This window comes from Peromyscus eremicus, chromosome 18 (genome assembly GCF_949786415.1).
Source record: "Peromyscus eremicus chromosome 18, PerEre_H2_v1, whole genome shotgun sequence".
Lineage (NCBI taxonomy): Eukaryota > Metazoa > Chordata > Mammalia > Rodentia > Cricetidae > Peromyscus > Peromyscus eremicus.
In genome coordinates, this window is record NC_081434.1 from 42,034,680 (window position 1) to 42,050,594 (window position 15,915).

At 39.5% G+C, this 15,915-nt stretch overlaps 1 non-coding gene across 1 annotated transcript; it reads right to left on the bottom strand.

Annotated features, from left to right (window-relative positions):
• Nucleotides 1-1,439: 1,439 nt before the first annotated feature.
• On the bottom strand, nt 1,440-1,546 carry LOC131895396 (U6 spliceosomal RNA). The gene has a single exon (XR_009375158.1). It is a non-coding gene; the product is annotated as a U6 spliceosomal RNA (small nuclear RNA).
• Between the last annotated feature and the right edge of the window lie 14,369 nt (nt 1,547-15,915).

Sequence of the window (15,915 nt, forward strand, 5' to 3'; positions counted from 1 at the left end):
TTCAAGTACCATATTGAATAAGTATGGGGAGAGTGGACAGCCTTGTCTTGATCCTGAGTTTCTCTCCATTTACTTTGATGTTGGTTGTCAGCTTGTTGTAAATTGTCTTTAGTATGTTTAGGTATGTTCCTTGTATTCCTGATCTCTCTAGAACCTTTAAAATGAAGGGATGTTGGATTTTGTCAAAGACTTTTTCAGCATCCATTGAGATGATCATGTGGTTTTTTTTCTTTCAGTTTATTTATGTGGTATATTACATTGACAGATTTTTGTACATTGAACCATCCTTGTATCCCTAGGATGAAGCCTACTTGGTTATGGTGGATAACTTTTTAGTGTGTTCCTGGATTCGGTTAGCCAGTATTTTATTGAGTATTTTTGCATCAATGTTCATGAGGGAGATTGGTCTGTAATTCTCTTTTTTTTGTTTCATCTTTGTGTGGTTTGGGTATCAGGGTAATGGTAGCCTCATAAAAAGAATTTGGTAATGTTCCTTCTGTTTTTGTGGTGTGGAACAATTTGAAGAGTATTGGTATTAGCTCTTCTTTGAAAATATGGTAGAATTCTGCACTGAAACCATCTGGTCCTGGGCTTTTTTTTTTGTTGTTGTTGTTGGGAGACTTTTGGTGATCATTTCTATTTCCTTAGGGGTTATTGGTCTATTTAAACAGTTTGTTTGGTCTTGATTTAACTTTGGTATGGGGTACCTATCCAGAAAATCATCTATTTCTTTCAGATTTTCCAATTTTGTGGAGTACAGGTTTTTGAAGTATGACCTGATGATTCTCTGGATTTCCTTATTGTATTTTGTTATTTCCCCCTTTTCATTTCTGATTTTGTTAATTTGGATGCTCTCTCTCTCTCTCTCTGCTTTTTGGTTAATTTGGATAAGGGCTTATCTGTCTTGTTGATTTTCTCAAAGAACCAACTCTTTGTTTCATTGATTCTTTGTATTATTCTCTTTGTTTCTCTTTTGTTGATTTCAGCCTTCAATTTGATTATTTCCTGGTGTCTATTTCTCCTGGGTGAGTTTGCCTCTTCTTGTTCTAGAGCTTTCAGTTGTGCTGTTAAGTCACTAGTGTGAGATTTCTCCAACTTCTTTATGTGGGTATTTAGAGCTGTGAATTTTCTCCTCTTAGCACTGCTTTCATGGTGTACTGCTGTGGGGTGTTCTGTATGGCAAATGTGTTGCTCTGATTGGTTAGTAAATAAAACACTGATTGGCCAGTAGTCAGGCAGGAGGAAGTATAGGTAGGACAAGGAGGAGAAGAATTCTGGGAAGTGGAAGGCTGAGTCAGAGACACTGTTTAAATTTATTGTTTAAATTTGGCTTTATCATGGAATATTTTGTTTACTCCATCTATGTTGATTGTGAGTTTTGCTGGGTATAATAGCCTGGGCTGGCATCCATGGTCTCTTAGTATCTGCATAACATCTGTAAAAATATGGAATGCTTCATGAATTTGCATGTTATCCTTGCACAGGGACCATGCTAATCTTCTCTGTATTGTTTCAATTTTAGTATACATACTGCTGAGGTGAGCACTACATTAAATTTTTTTCTGGTGTATGTGCATGCTTGTGTGTGTGTGTGTGTGTGTGTGTGTGTGTGTGTGTGTGTGTGAAATGTAAGTCATAATGGAAATGTGGAGAATAGAAGACAATTTTGTGGGGTCTACTTTTGTCCATCCTCATATGGTGATCAAGATTAGGTCACAGCTTTACACAATACAGACATTTCTAACAGAGCAGTCTCATTGATGCTCAAATAAGATTAGTTGATATACTACATCAGTAACATATTGTCTTTTCATGTTGTAAATAGGTTTTCATTGAAATATAGTGGAATATAGGAGAAATTGAATAATAAAACTTATTTGCATATGAAAATGATATACTGCTGTCTTTGTTTTTGTTTTTGTTTTTATTGCAGATGGAATGAGATAGTTTATTATCAGGACTAAATATCTGTTCATAAAACTTTCTCAGAACAACAAATGAATGTCAGAGAATAGTTTTTGTGAGTAAACATGGTTGCTGTTAATCCTTATGTACTGAGTTCAAACTCTAAGAAACCCATATCACTACTACAAATTTTTCTCCTCTTCTACATTAGTGGTATGTGGCATATGCACACTCACATACCAGCACATACATAAATAATTTTAATACCCAATCAATTGCCATTGAGGTCACTGGATTCCAAATGATTCCCTGGATTTCATCTCTAGAACTTTCATAGGATAAGTAGATAACAGACATGTATAAGCTGTCCTCTCACTGCCACATACACCTCATGGAAAAAGGATGTACACATAAACACAGTTCAAACATTTTTAAATAGATGAAATCAAAAAAGCAAAGAAGTTAACCCAATTATTGAGGACATATGAAATGATTTTCTAGTTTAAATTATTATTATAGAATTTCAAGAATTACTATGGTTCATCAAAACATATATACATGAAAAAGGGGCTGATAAAGAAATCATAGAAACATCACCCTTTACAATAGCCACAAATAATATAAAATACCTTGGGGTAACTCTAACTAAGCAAGTGAAATGCCTGTATGATAAGAACTTTAAGTCTCTGAAGAAAGAAATTGAAGAAGATATCAGAAAATGGAAAGATCTCCCATGCTCATGGATACGTAGAATCAACATAGTAAAAATGGCAATTTTACCAAAAGCAATATGGAGATTTAATGCAATCCCCATCAAAATCCCAACACAATTCTTCACAGACTTGGAAAGAACAATACTTAATTTTATATGGAAAAACAAAAAACCTAGAATAGCTAAAAGAATCCTGTATAATAAAGCAACCTCTGGAGGCATCATGATCCCTGACCTCAAGCTCTATTATACAGCTATAGTAATAAAAACAGCTTGATACTTGCATAAAATCTGACATGTGGACCAATGAAATCGAATTGAAGACCCTGACCCTAATCCACACAGCTATGAACATATGATTTTTGACAAAGAAGCCAAAACCATACCATGGAAATAAGAAATCTTCAACAAATGGTGCTGGCATAACTGGATGTCAACATGCAGAAGATTGCAAATAGATCCATATCTGTCACCATGCACAAAGCTTAAGTCTAAATGGATCAAAGACCTCAACTTAAATCCAGTTACACTGAACTTGATAGAAGAGAAAGTAGGAAGTAGTCTGGAACAAATTGGCAGAGGAGACCACTTCATAAATATAACACCAGTACCACAGACACTGAGAGCAACAATTACTAAATGAGACCTCCTGAAACTGAGAAGCTTTTGTAGAGCAAAGGACATGGTCAATAAGACCAAACAACAGCCTACAGAATGGGAAAAGATCTTCACCAACCCCACATCTGCCAGAGGGCTTATCTCCAAAATATATAAAGAACTCAAAAAGCTAGACTTCAAAATACTGAACAATCCAATTAAAAAATGGGCTACAGAGCTTAACAGAGAATTCTCAAGAGAAGAATCTCAAATGGCTAAAAGGCATTTAAGGAATTGCTCAACATCCTTAGTCATCAGGGAAATGCAAATCAAAACAACTCTGAGATACCATCTTACACTGTCAGAATGGCTAAGATCAAAAACACTGAAGACAGCTTATGTTGGAGAGGATGTGGAGAAAGTGGAACATTCTCGCACTGTTGGTGGGAATGCAAACTTGTACAGCCACTCTGGAAAACAGTATGGTAGTTTCTCAGATAATTGGGAATAAGTATTCCTCAAGACCCAGTTATACCACTCTGGGCATATATCCAAGGAATGCTCAATCTTACCACAAGGACACATGCTTAACTATGTTCATATCAGCATTATTCATAATAGCAAGAACCTGGAAACAACCTAGATGCCTCTCAACTGAAGAATGGATAAACAAAATATGGCACATATACACAATGGAGTACTACTCAGCAGTAAAAAACAATGATATCATGAAATTTGCAGGAAATGGAAGGAACTAGAAAATATCATCTTGAGTGAGGTAACCCAGACTCAGAAGGACAAACATAGTATGTACTCACTTATAAGTGGATACTAAATGTGAAGTAAGGGATGGCCAGACTGCAACCCACAGCTCCAGAGAGGCTAGCTAACAGGGAAAGACCCTACGAGGGACACATGGATGACCCTGTGAAGGAGAAGTGGATGAGATCTACATGAGTGGACTGGGTGTGGAGGGGTGGCAGAGGATGAGGAGTGGGGAATGAGAACATAGGGAAATGTGAGGGTCAAGCTGGAACAGGGACAGAGTGGGAGGGCAGGAAGGAATATACCATGATAGATGAGGGCATCATGGAAATAGGAAGAGGCAGGGTGCTTGGGAGGCTCTCGGGAATCCACAAGGTTGACCCTGTCTTGGTCTGTTGGCAGTGGTCCAGAGGGTACCTGGACCAGTCTACTCTGGTGACCAACCTAGCAAATAACCTAGCTGTCATCATAGAGTCTTTGTTCAGTGACTGATGGAGGCAGATACAGAGATCCATGGCCAGGCAACAGGCTGAGCTCTGGGAATACAATTGATGAGAGAAAGGAGAGATATGGCAGGTGAGGGATGTCGAGATCATAATGGGAAGATGCGCAGAGATGACCAGCCACCCTATTGGAGGCCCATGAACTGTGCACTGGTGGCTGTGGAGCCCCCATGGGACTGGACTAGGCCCTCTGGATACGGAAGATGGTTGTTTGGCTGGAACTGTTTGGGCGACACCCAGGCAGGGGAATTGGGATCTGTCCCTGTTGCATGGGCAGGCTTCTGGAACCCGGTGCCTGGGGTGTGACACTTTGCACAATCTTGGTGCAGTGGGAAGGTGCTTGGACCTGCCTAGACTCAGTGTGCTGGGCTCTGCTGACTCCCCAAGGGAGACCTCAATTTGAGGGATGTGGGGATACAGGGTGGCTTGGGAAAGAGGGCTGGAGGATTGAAGGAGGGAGGAGGGGAGATCTGTGGATAATATGTGGAGTGAGTAGAAAATTTCTTAATAAAGAAAAATGAAAAAAAAGAGACATTTTAGGTCTGGTCAGTTTTGATGACAGATTTTTTTTAAGTTCTTTGTAATGAAGTTTTAATTAAAATATTAAAAGAGAAATTCACTTCCTGGTTAAGAATTCAAATCATTCCATTTTTGTAGAACACTCTGTAAGGAGAAATAAAAATAAAAAATTCTTGATGTAAAACAACCAGGAATTCTTGGACATTATGCAGAGACCAAACTTATGAATGATGGAACAGAAAAAAGAAAAAGAAAAAAAAACAGCTCAAATATCCAGAAAATATTTTCAATAAAATCATATAACAAATTTTTCTTAGTTAATGTAGGTGCTGATAAAGGTACAAAGATGCACACAAAAATACCCAAGAAATTGGGTCAGAAAAGAAAGTCCCCTTGTCACATAATAACCAAATCAGTAAACATACAGAACAAAGAAAGTCCCCTTGTCACACAATAACCAAATGAGTAACCACACAAAACAAGGAAAGAATAGTAAAACCTACAAAATAAAAAGACCAAGTAACATTTGAAGGCAGACCTATGAGAATTATACCTCACTTCTCAATGGAGATTCTAAAAGCCTTAAGGGCTTGGGCACATGTGATGCAGGCTCTAAGAAAACACAGATGCCATCCCAGATTATTACATTCAAAAATTTTCATCACTATAAATAGAGAAAATAAGATACAATTTATACAATATCTATGTACAAATCCAGTCCTGCAGAAGGTACTAGAAGAAAAAATCCAATCCAAGGAAGCTAACTACAGACATGAAAACACAGTAAATGAATAATATAACATTAGCAAACCAAAAGAAGAGAAACACACACAAACACACACACACACACACACATACACAAACTAACATACTCTCATACACATACTATCATCACCACCAATAACAACAACAAAATAACAGGTATTAATAATCATTATTTCTGATATCTCTCAATATCAATGGCCTCAACTCCCCAATGAAGACACAAATTAACAGTATGGATTCAGAAACAATATCCATCCTTCCACTGCATACAAGAAACACACTTCAACATCAAGGATAGAGATTACCAAAAGGTGAACGCTGGGAAAGACATATTTAAAGCAACTGAAACTAAAAAGCAGTCTTGTGTAGCTGTTTTATTATCTACCAAAATAGACTTCAAACAAAAATTAATTATAAGCAATGGGGAAGAATACTCCTTAGTCATCAAAGGAAAAACTCCACCAATATGACATTTCAATTATTAATAGCTATGCCCCAAACACAAGGTCACCCACTTTTGTAAAAGAAATACTTCTACAGGTTAAATGACACACTGACTCTCACACAGTGTTTGATAGTGGTAGACTTCAATACCCCACCCTCAACAATGGACAGGTCATCCAGACAGAAACCAAATGGAGAAATATTGGAGCTAATGGATTTTATAAATCACATGAACATAACACACTACAGAACATTCCACCCAAAGAAAAAGAATATACCTTCTCAGCACCATATGGAATTTTTTCCAAAGTTGATGACACACTGGGACATAATTCAAGTCTCAACAGATATAAGAAAATTAAAATAACTCCTTGTATCCTATCAGACCACCATGGATTACAGCTGGATATAAAAAAAAAGCTTGAAAACTGAACAACACTCTACTAAAGAAAATGGGTCAAGACAGAAATAAAGAAGGAAATTAAAGAGTTTCTAGAATTCAATGAAAATGATTACACAAGATATCCAAACATGGAGGACACAATGAAAGTAGTGATATGAGGAAACTGTATAGAACTGAGTGTCTACGTAAAAAAAGGAAAAGACTTCATATTTGCAACTTAACAGCACACAAAAAAGCACTAGAACAAAAACAATAGGTATACCCAAAGGAATAGACAGGAAGAAAGTAAATCGAATTTCAGTAAATAGAAACAAAGAAAAATACAAGGAATCAATGAAACGCGGAGTCAGTTTTTTGAGGAAATCAATAAGAGAGACAAACCCTTATGCAAACTACCTGAGAGAAAATTAATCCTAATTAATTTTGGATTATTAAGAAATGGCTACTTGGGACAATAAGAAATCACCTATACCTGACTCACTGAATACATATTGATAATCCCAAATGTAGACAAAACTGGAAAATTTTTGTTGTTGGTGGTGGTTTTTTGAGACAGGGTTTCTCTGTGCAGTGTTGGTGCCTGTCCTGGATCTCGCTCTGTAAATGAGGCTGGCCTCAAACTCACAGAGATCTGCCTGGATCTGCCTCCCAAGTTCTAGGATTAAAGGCGTGTGCAACCACCACCACGCCCAACTCTGATTTGTATTGATTCACCCTGAAATTGTTTTCCAAAATGCAATGAAGTGTCCCAGCTTAACCTCTGCATAGGTACTCAGGTTCAGGACAATATGTCTTTTTTGTTGTTGTTGTTGTTCTGTTTGTTTGTTTTTCGACACAGGGTTTCTCTGTGTAGCTTTGTGCCTGTCCTGGAAATCACTCTGTAGCTCAGACTGGCCTTGAACACACAGAGATCACCTGGCTCTGCCTCCTGAGTGCTGGGATTAAAGGCGTGCACCACCACCACCACCCAGCTGACAATATCTCTTAAAGTCATTTTTGGTGTCAGTCACTGGTCCATGTCAAATTATTCACAGAAATGAATATACCAAGTATGATAGCAGAGCCAGGCAGATCTCCTTGAATTTGGTCTTCATAGTGAATATGATAGAAAGACCTTTAACAATAATACACACACACACACACACACACACACACACACACATACACTCATAAATAAAGTTGAATATAATTTTGCTCTGTTGTTTGAAACAAGATCTCATTACAAAGATCCAGCTAGCCTAACACTCACATTGTATAGTTCAATGAACAATATATATTGAATATATAGAATAGATAAAACAAATATAAAATAATTTACATTGAATATATAAAACAAATTCCAATAAACTTTTCACTCTATACCATTGGCTCATTACTGAAAACATGAGTTTTCTATACAAGAGGGAGTTTCAAAACAATTGTCTAATCCTGACTTGTCTAATCAAAATCTATAGGAAAAGCAGTAATTTATAATTTCAATAAGCTCCAAAATTCTGATATTAAAAAATATAATAAGATTTTTAAGTACAAAATAACAAATGCCTTAAAACAACAGTTATGAGTTTGTTTGCCTTATAACATTTCCAGTTTTACCAAGGAGCTTACCTATGAGGATCACCCATGCTGTCTCAGGAACATTCAAGACTCTAGCAGTATCTGAAGTGTCAGAAGGCATTGGGGCCCCCATAGAATGCTCCGTAAAGCATCTGGGCACCAGGATGTATAAGGAAGGCATCTGGACTCAAAGAAGGATGTGGAGAGTGGCATACAGAGTAAGGAATCAGAAGGAAACTTGGTGGCAGGAAAGTCCTTAAAAAGGGTAGGTGGATTGTTGTCTCACTTTCCCTGTATCGGGTTCTCATGTATATGACCACTGCAAGCTCTTCCCTGCACTGTTCCCAGCATCCTGCTATTCCTAACAACTACAACAGCAGCACTATGACTTCCAAGTATCTAGGTTAAATCATTAGCCTAAGTTGACTCCTTGTCCAGCTAGATCCAGGTCCTGGGTGTTTCCAGGGACTAGTTCCAGGGCTACAAGTGATCAGGCCAGGTGACTCCAGGAACAGCTCCTCCAGCTCCACAGTATTTGAGATAGGCAAGACAAAAGCTGGGTTGGTGCACAGGGCCTGTGAGCTTTTGCAGCCCCACCTACCTGCCTCCCTGGGCCAAGCCTTCAAATCACCTACTAAACACACCCTCTCCCTCAGGCAAACTGAGCAGAAATTCCTCCAGACCTCTCCTCACAAGCACAGCACTCTCCAGATGCTCCCCCAGGCAAGAACCTCACAGACACACCCACACAACAAGATCAAAGACATTCTCCCTCCTTGGAAATACCCTTCCAGATATTATTTTTAGCCTGACTCAGAGGACCTAGGAATTCTGTGAGGACCTCAGTTTTGGGGAAAGTGTCAGAATGGGGAGTGCTTGGCAGCTAAATTGGAGAGCTGCTTTAAGATCAGGGACAGTGAAGACAACAGGGCAGCCCATCCACTGTACCCACAGGGCCCTGGAAAAGAAGAACAGGATCTCCAGAGCTGGAATCGTACAGGAGCCGGGAACCCAGAGTCATGGCTGGCAAGGTAGAATGACCCTGAGCCCTGCAAGAGGATCTCAGGTGAAGGAGAAAATGTGGCCAGTACACATACTAACTTAGAAGGTTCAGGGGAAGGATCTAATGAGACCCTCTCCTTAGGAAAAGTGCTACAGGAAACTAAGGACTATTGAGAGGGAGAATTGTGGGTTATCCAAAATGAAGTGGCCTGCACTGAAATCATATAAATAGAAGAAATACCATGGACTCAGCAGCTCATATTTATTTCTGGGCATAGACATATAAATAAGAAAAGTGAAATAACCAGTTTGAGACAGAGTATTTGAGGGCATGGAGCAGGCTTTCTTTGGGGCCACGAATCAGCTCCCAAATCATGAAACAAAGATGTCTTAGCCATTATGAATGCTTCCTGTCATATGGATTATGGCCCAAGATGTTGATTCTACCCTACCCACCCACCCAACACCATGCACACCTGATAAACCTCTGCAGCTCAGAAACTCCTTTTGTCTCCTGGAATGAAATTTCACTAGAAAACACCATTTCAGCTGGTGGTAGCAGAAAGGTAGAAGAGTCTAATCATGTATTGCTGAAAGATGATCCACACCGCCATCTTTCTACCAGTTTCTAAATTATTTGTAGCATTTATAAGATAAACGTGAAAGAGGAGTGCAATGTTCAAAACTTCTAGAAACGGGACCTTCAGTTTTCCAATCTGTCTTCTCACTGCACACCTAAAGCTTGCCTGTGTGTGCACACTGAACAGTGATACTACAAGCATCATATCCTCCCATGCCAGGGCTGCAGTTTTCCCCTCCCAAGGAAATTCATCCACAGAGAAACTCAGAGGACAAGGACAACTGTCACAGTCACCATATGGACCAACAGAACTATAGTCTGGCTCACATTTCATCTAAATTCCAGAAGAAATGACAGATCAACAGTCCTTCTCTGTCTACCAGTCCACTCTACATCTACCATGACATAGCTTGTGTGTTTCCCCCTGCAATGTACACAGTAGACTGTTCCTCCTCTTCTGGTCTGAAGGGAGAAGCCATGCTCCACACACAAATCCTTGCCCTGTTCTGCAATGCACAATCCACTATGTGACTCAAACAGGTAATTTTAGAACTCTGTGATGCTACAGATGTGTCATCCAGGAATTTAGGGTGGTTAATCAGGAGGATAACAAGGGCAATACCCCGTGGGACTACAGACAGGGTTCAAGTCCACCTCAATCAACATAGAAGTTCTTGACTCAAAACAATTTTCAAAAAGACTCAAGATGCCCCTATTCTAGAATTAGTATAACTTCATGGCACACCATGACTTAATGTTGGTTCTGACCCTGTGATGGTTCCTTGAGCAGCATTTAGAGGCTGGTTTTTTAATGGAAGGATGGGCCTTTCTGCTTGTTGTAAATCAAGGTTGTCTCCTTTGTTATGGGAATGTAGCTGGTTAATCCTGCAGAACAAATATTTACATCTTATCATACTAATCTCTAACTGGCATGGTTAGCATATACCTATCTTTGGGATATTTGTGATGAAGCCCCTCCTTTCCTAAATTCTACTTTGTAAATTAATGTCTCTTAAGAATTGGTAAGCCCTTATACCATCAATTTTACTACCATCAATTCTACTTTTCTCCATCACAGTATAGCAGAGGAGTGCTACTTTTCACAGGAGATACTGTTTACAAGGTCCATAGAAATAACTCCAGATGGATCTCAAGCCTAAATGTGAAAAGTTCAAAGTGCAGTACTTCTCGGAGATATATTAGATACAGGACCAGGTCTCTCTGAGTTCAGCAAATTTGTGTTCCATAACAAAAATGCTTATGCACTAAGGGTGCCAGCATTACACAGTGATGTCAACAAGGTTACTTCAAAGCTCAATCCCACTCCCAATGATCTGCACACATGCAGCCTAGAGAGTGAAGTGACACAGGCTGCCAGCCAGCCCAGGAATTGCAAAGATAGTTTAGGACCACACAGAAACACACTGGAGCATGCAGGATGAGCAGAACCATGCTGGACCATGAAGTACCATGCAAGAACATGGGGAACTCTACATCCAGCCACTGGCTCCCACCCAGTCAGGGGAGGACCCACCAAACTGGCTCCTATGACTGAAATCACCACTCCTCCCAGTCTGGGGACAGCAGCCCTTCACTCACCATGTTGTGGTTTTCCAGATTGCCAAACCTCTCTGCTCAGCTTCCTGCAGTAGCACACACAGCACAGCACACAAAACCACTGGCACCAGCTCCTCTTCAAACCAAGTCTGAAGCTTGTGACAGGAAGGACCCTGCACTACTTCTGACTGGCTGCTTGCTTGGAGGGCCTGATTGGCTAGTGAGGCCTGATTGACAAGAGCACCTCCTATAGGGTTACACTGTGCTTAAAGACACAGCATAATGGTTCCTGACCTTGCCTTCCACCTCAGACAAAGACCTTTTCAGAACTGGGAGAGATTTACATTTCAATAGCACCTGTCCCTGGCTCTAAAAGCAGATCCTGCTAGCTTCCTGTCCTTCATAGGCACTTCTCCTTCCTCTCCCTGGACACAATGTGGCTAGCTACCTTGTACAGATCACTATAACTATGTGGGGTGGAGTGATTCCTTGTGACACAGGTAGAAGAATGCCCAGAATATTAACAACTAAAGAGATATTTAAGCACACAAAAGGATGTTTTTGTTAGGTGGCTTCACACTGAGGTCAGGTGAATTGTATGGACTTTTTACCTGTTTTTCACAGGAACTTCAGACAATCAGGAAAGAAAAGTAGGAGCTAGACCACAAACATGATAATAGATCTTTCTCCCATCAGAAAACTGAATGAGGGCTCTATTGCTTCAGGAGTTTAATTTCTGAAATTCAGAGCAAACTGTAAGCAAATTAAATAATAATAAAGAGTAGTCTTCATTGAATTTGAATACTTATAGAATAATGGAGCTAGGAAGAATGTGGTTATGAGCACCATTGTTAAACAGAACATCTTACTCAGTGGTCAGGTGAAAAAAAATGCAACTGTTTTATTCAAGGTTCTCTACATGATCAGGACTGGTAGAATGAATTTCTCCATGTATGTAGAAAGTTGATTTCATAGAATGTCTTACAAACTGTGCTCCAGGTAGTCTAACAATGGCTGCCTACCAATGGAAATTTGAAGAGTACAGTACTTGTTCAGTTCATGAGGCTAAATATTTTAGTTGGTCTTAACTATACACCAAAGTACCAAGGAAGTAGGCTCTAATGCTAGTAAAGGGATGAACTTGGTGCTAGGGCAAGGAGGCAAAGAGAGAGACAGAGCTTCCTCTTTCAATATACTTTATATATGTAGGCTGCCTCCAGAGGTACAATCCAGATTAAAGGTGGATTTTAAACTTTGATTTTTGTTGTGTGTTTTCAAGACACGGTTTATCTGTGTGGCCCTGAAACTCATTCTGTAGACCAGGAGAGCCTCAAACTCAGGAAAGTCCAACTGTTTCTGCCTCCTGAGTGCTTGGGTTAAAGGTGTACACAGCCACCAAGCAGCTAATTTTGGATTTCACCTCAAATGATCCTAATTAAAGATGAGTCTTTAATTTCAAAACATTAAAAAAAAATCTCTCACAGGTATATCAACTCTTTGGGTTTTAGTTAATTTCAGAAGTAGTCAGTTTGACTACCAAGAATAGCCATCACAACAGCCAACAAAGAAGAAATGAGAAAATTTTCTTACCTGCAAGAGGCAGGGAAAGCATGCTTTTCCTAAACAAAGGAAGTATGTGGATTTTACTTAGGAAGTCTAGACATGTTCATGTAGAATTCTCCCTATTCCTAAACAGGCGAGTAAAGAAAACCACTTCTGATCATAATCAGAATGTAAAAGCAGAAATATTTAGGGATAGTCTTACTGCCATGTCATGCAGAAACTTATGTAAATTACAAAAATGATGGAAAGAAATCCCTTGGCAGGTTCATCTTGTACCACAAGGTCTTAGCTGAAAACCAAAAAATGACACAGTGGAAAAAATATTGCTTTGGAAACTATGCGACCTGTCAATCTTGATGTTCAATCTAAAGGATAACTGTACCAACACCATTGCCACAGATGGAAAAGATAGAGAGGACTTCAAGGAAAAGACATTTGATGTCACTGTACACTCTGCTCTTAGATGAGTGGTTACGATGAACTATATTAACCTCAGAATGAAGCAGCTTTTGCCTCTTAACAGGCTGACTCGGTGGAAGTGAAAAGCTCCTTCCATGCAAGAACATAGGGATATCCTTTTAACTAGCCCTGGCTGCTATCTGTCTCAGGGCTGTGACATCACTGTAGAAAATTTCATTCTGCCCTTTTTCTCGCATTAAAAAAAAATAAATTATGTGAGTGTTTTCCATGCATGCATCAGTGCACAGTGCTTACAGAGGTCAGAAGAAGGCAGGAGATGCCTGGAACTGGAGTTACAGTAAATGGTTAGCTACCATGTGGGTCCTAGAAATGGAACATAGGTCCTCTGGAACAACACCCAGTGCTCTTAATTACTGAGCCATGTCTCCAGCCCCTCTTTTTATTAAGTTTATTTTTCTAAATTGTTAATTAAAAGATATTACATCCCCTTTCCCTTTTATCTCTTCATTCCATCCCTTCCCAAATCCCTTCTAAATTCTTCCTTTTTAATTATGGGTGAATAAGTATGCTGAAATACATGAACACACCCCATTGCATCCAGTTTTGTTGGTTGTACCTATATGGGTAATTGGCTGATCATGTTGTATTGGACAAATAATTAGGGAGCTCATCTCTTCCTTATTCTCTCAAATGGAAGAAAATTCTACTTTTTAATCAGCACCAGGTTTATTTCCCTGACTAGGCTGCCTTGGACAGGAAACATGGTCAAGAATAGAAAACTTAGGGTAGAAAAATACCTTACTAGTTAAGAGCACTCCAGATTAAAGATGGACACAGCTTGTACAACATTCTAATACTTCCACTTTCTTCCTACAGGGAGATTTGTTCTACCAATTCTGATAATGTAAAGAACCTTGAATAATATGTGCTGACTAACAATAGTGTCCATAAACACATTCTTCCTAGCTCCATTATTCTCTAAATATTCAGCTATCCATGAAGACTACTCTTTATTATTATTCATTTGCCAACAGTTTGTTCTGAAGTTCAGGAATAATACTCCTAAAGCAATAAACCTATTATCTGGGTTGTGATCTATCTTCTACTTTTCTTTGCTGGTTGTCTAACGTCCCTGTGACAACCAGGTGAAAAGTACCTTCAGTTCACCTGATGTCAGTGTTAAGTCACATAACAAACACTCTCCTTGTGTGTCTTTAAATCTCTCTTTAGTTGTTAATATACTGGGCACCCTTCTACCTGTGTTACAGGGACTCACTCAATCCCACATAGTATAGTGGGCTGTACATGCTAGCCACATTGTGTCCAGGAGGATGAAGGGGAAGTGCCTTGAGATCAGGAAGATCACATGGTCTGTTATTAGAGCCTGGGGCAAATGCTATTGAAATGCAAATCTCTGCTGGTTCAGAAAGTTCTGGGTCTGCAGGGGTAAGCAGGATCAGGAACCATTGTGCTGTGTCTTTAAGCACAGTTTAACCATATGGGGGGTGCTCTTTTCATTCAGATCTCACTAGCCAATCAGGTCCTCCAGGCGACCTGCTAGTCAGAAGGTATGCAGGGTCCTTCCAGCTACCAGCTTTAGAATTGGCTTTGAAGAGAATCTGTCACCAGTAGTTTTGTTTGCTGTCCTGGGAGTGTTGCTGCAGGGAGCTGAGCAGAGAGCATAGCTGAGCAGAGAGCATGGCTGAGCTGGAAAACCAAGATATGGTGAGTGAGGGACATGCTGTTGAGTCATGGGAGACAGTGTGGTGGATCCTTCCCTTGCTGGGTGGAAGCAAGTGGTCAGATGCAGAGTTCTGCATGTTCCTGCATGATTCTGCATTGTCCAGCATGATCCTGCTGATCCTGCATGCTCCAGTGTGGATCTTTGTGGTCCTGCATGGTCCTGCATAGTCTTTGCAATTCTTGGGGCTGGCTGGCAGCTTCTGAATAACTTCAGTCTGCTGCTGCAGAACATTGGGAGTGGGAGTGTGCTTTGAAATATCTTCGTTGACATCACTGAAAAGTACTGGCACCACGCTTGTGTTGTTTCTATGGAACACAGATTTGCCAAACTCAAAGAGGCCTGGTCCCTCCCTTATCTTCCAGAAGTTCTACACTTTGAACATTTAACATTAAGGTTTAGGATCCAACTGGAATTATTTCTAGTAGCTTGCATACAGTATTTTCTTTGTAGAATTGCACTCCAATGTTAAACTGTGATGTAGAAGAGTAGAATCAAAGGTAACAGAATTGATGGTACAAGGTCTTTACAGTGCTTAGGAGACATTAATTCACAAAGTAGAATTTAGGTAAGAGAGGGCTATATCACAAATACCCAAAAGGTAAGTAGTATGCTAACCATACTGGTTAGAAATTAGTATGATAAGATATAAATGTTTGTTCCCCAGGATTAACCAGTTGATACAGATATATAGGATATAGATATGATAGGATAAAAGGTTAGCTTGTTGAACCTACTTTTAAAGAGCAACAACTTGTTTAAAAATGTTTTTCATTGCTATGGATTTTAGTTTATTGATACAAATTTAAAGTTAATTTTGTTATACTGTGTGTATATTTTTACTCTTGTTTCAGGTATTATGTTTGTACAGCTCATTTAAAATTG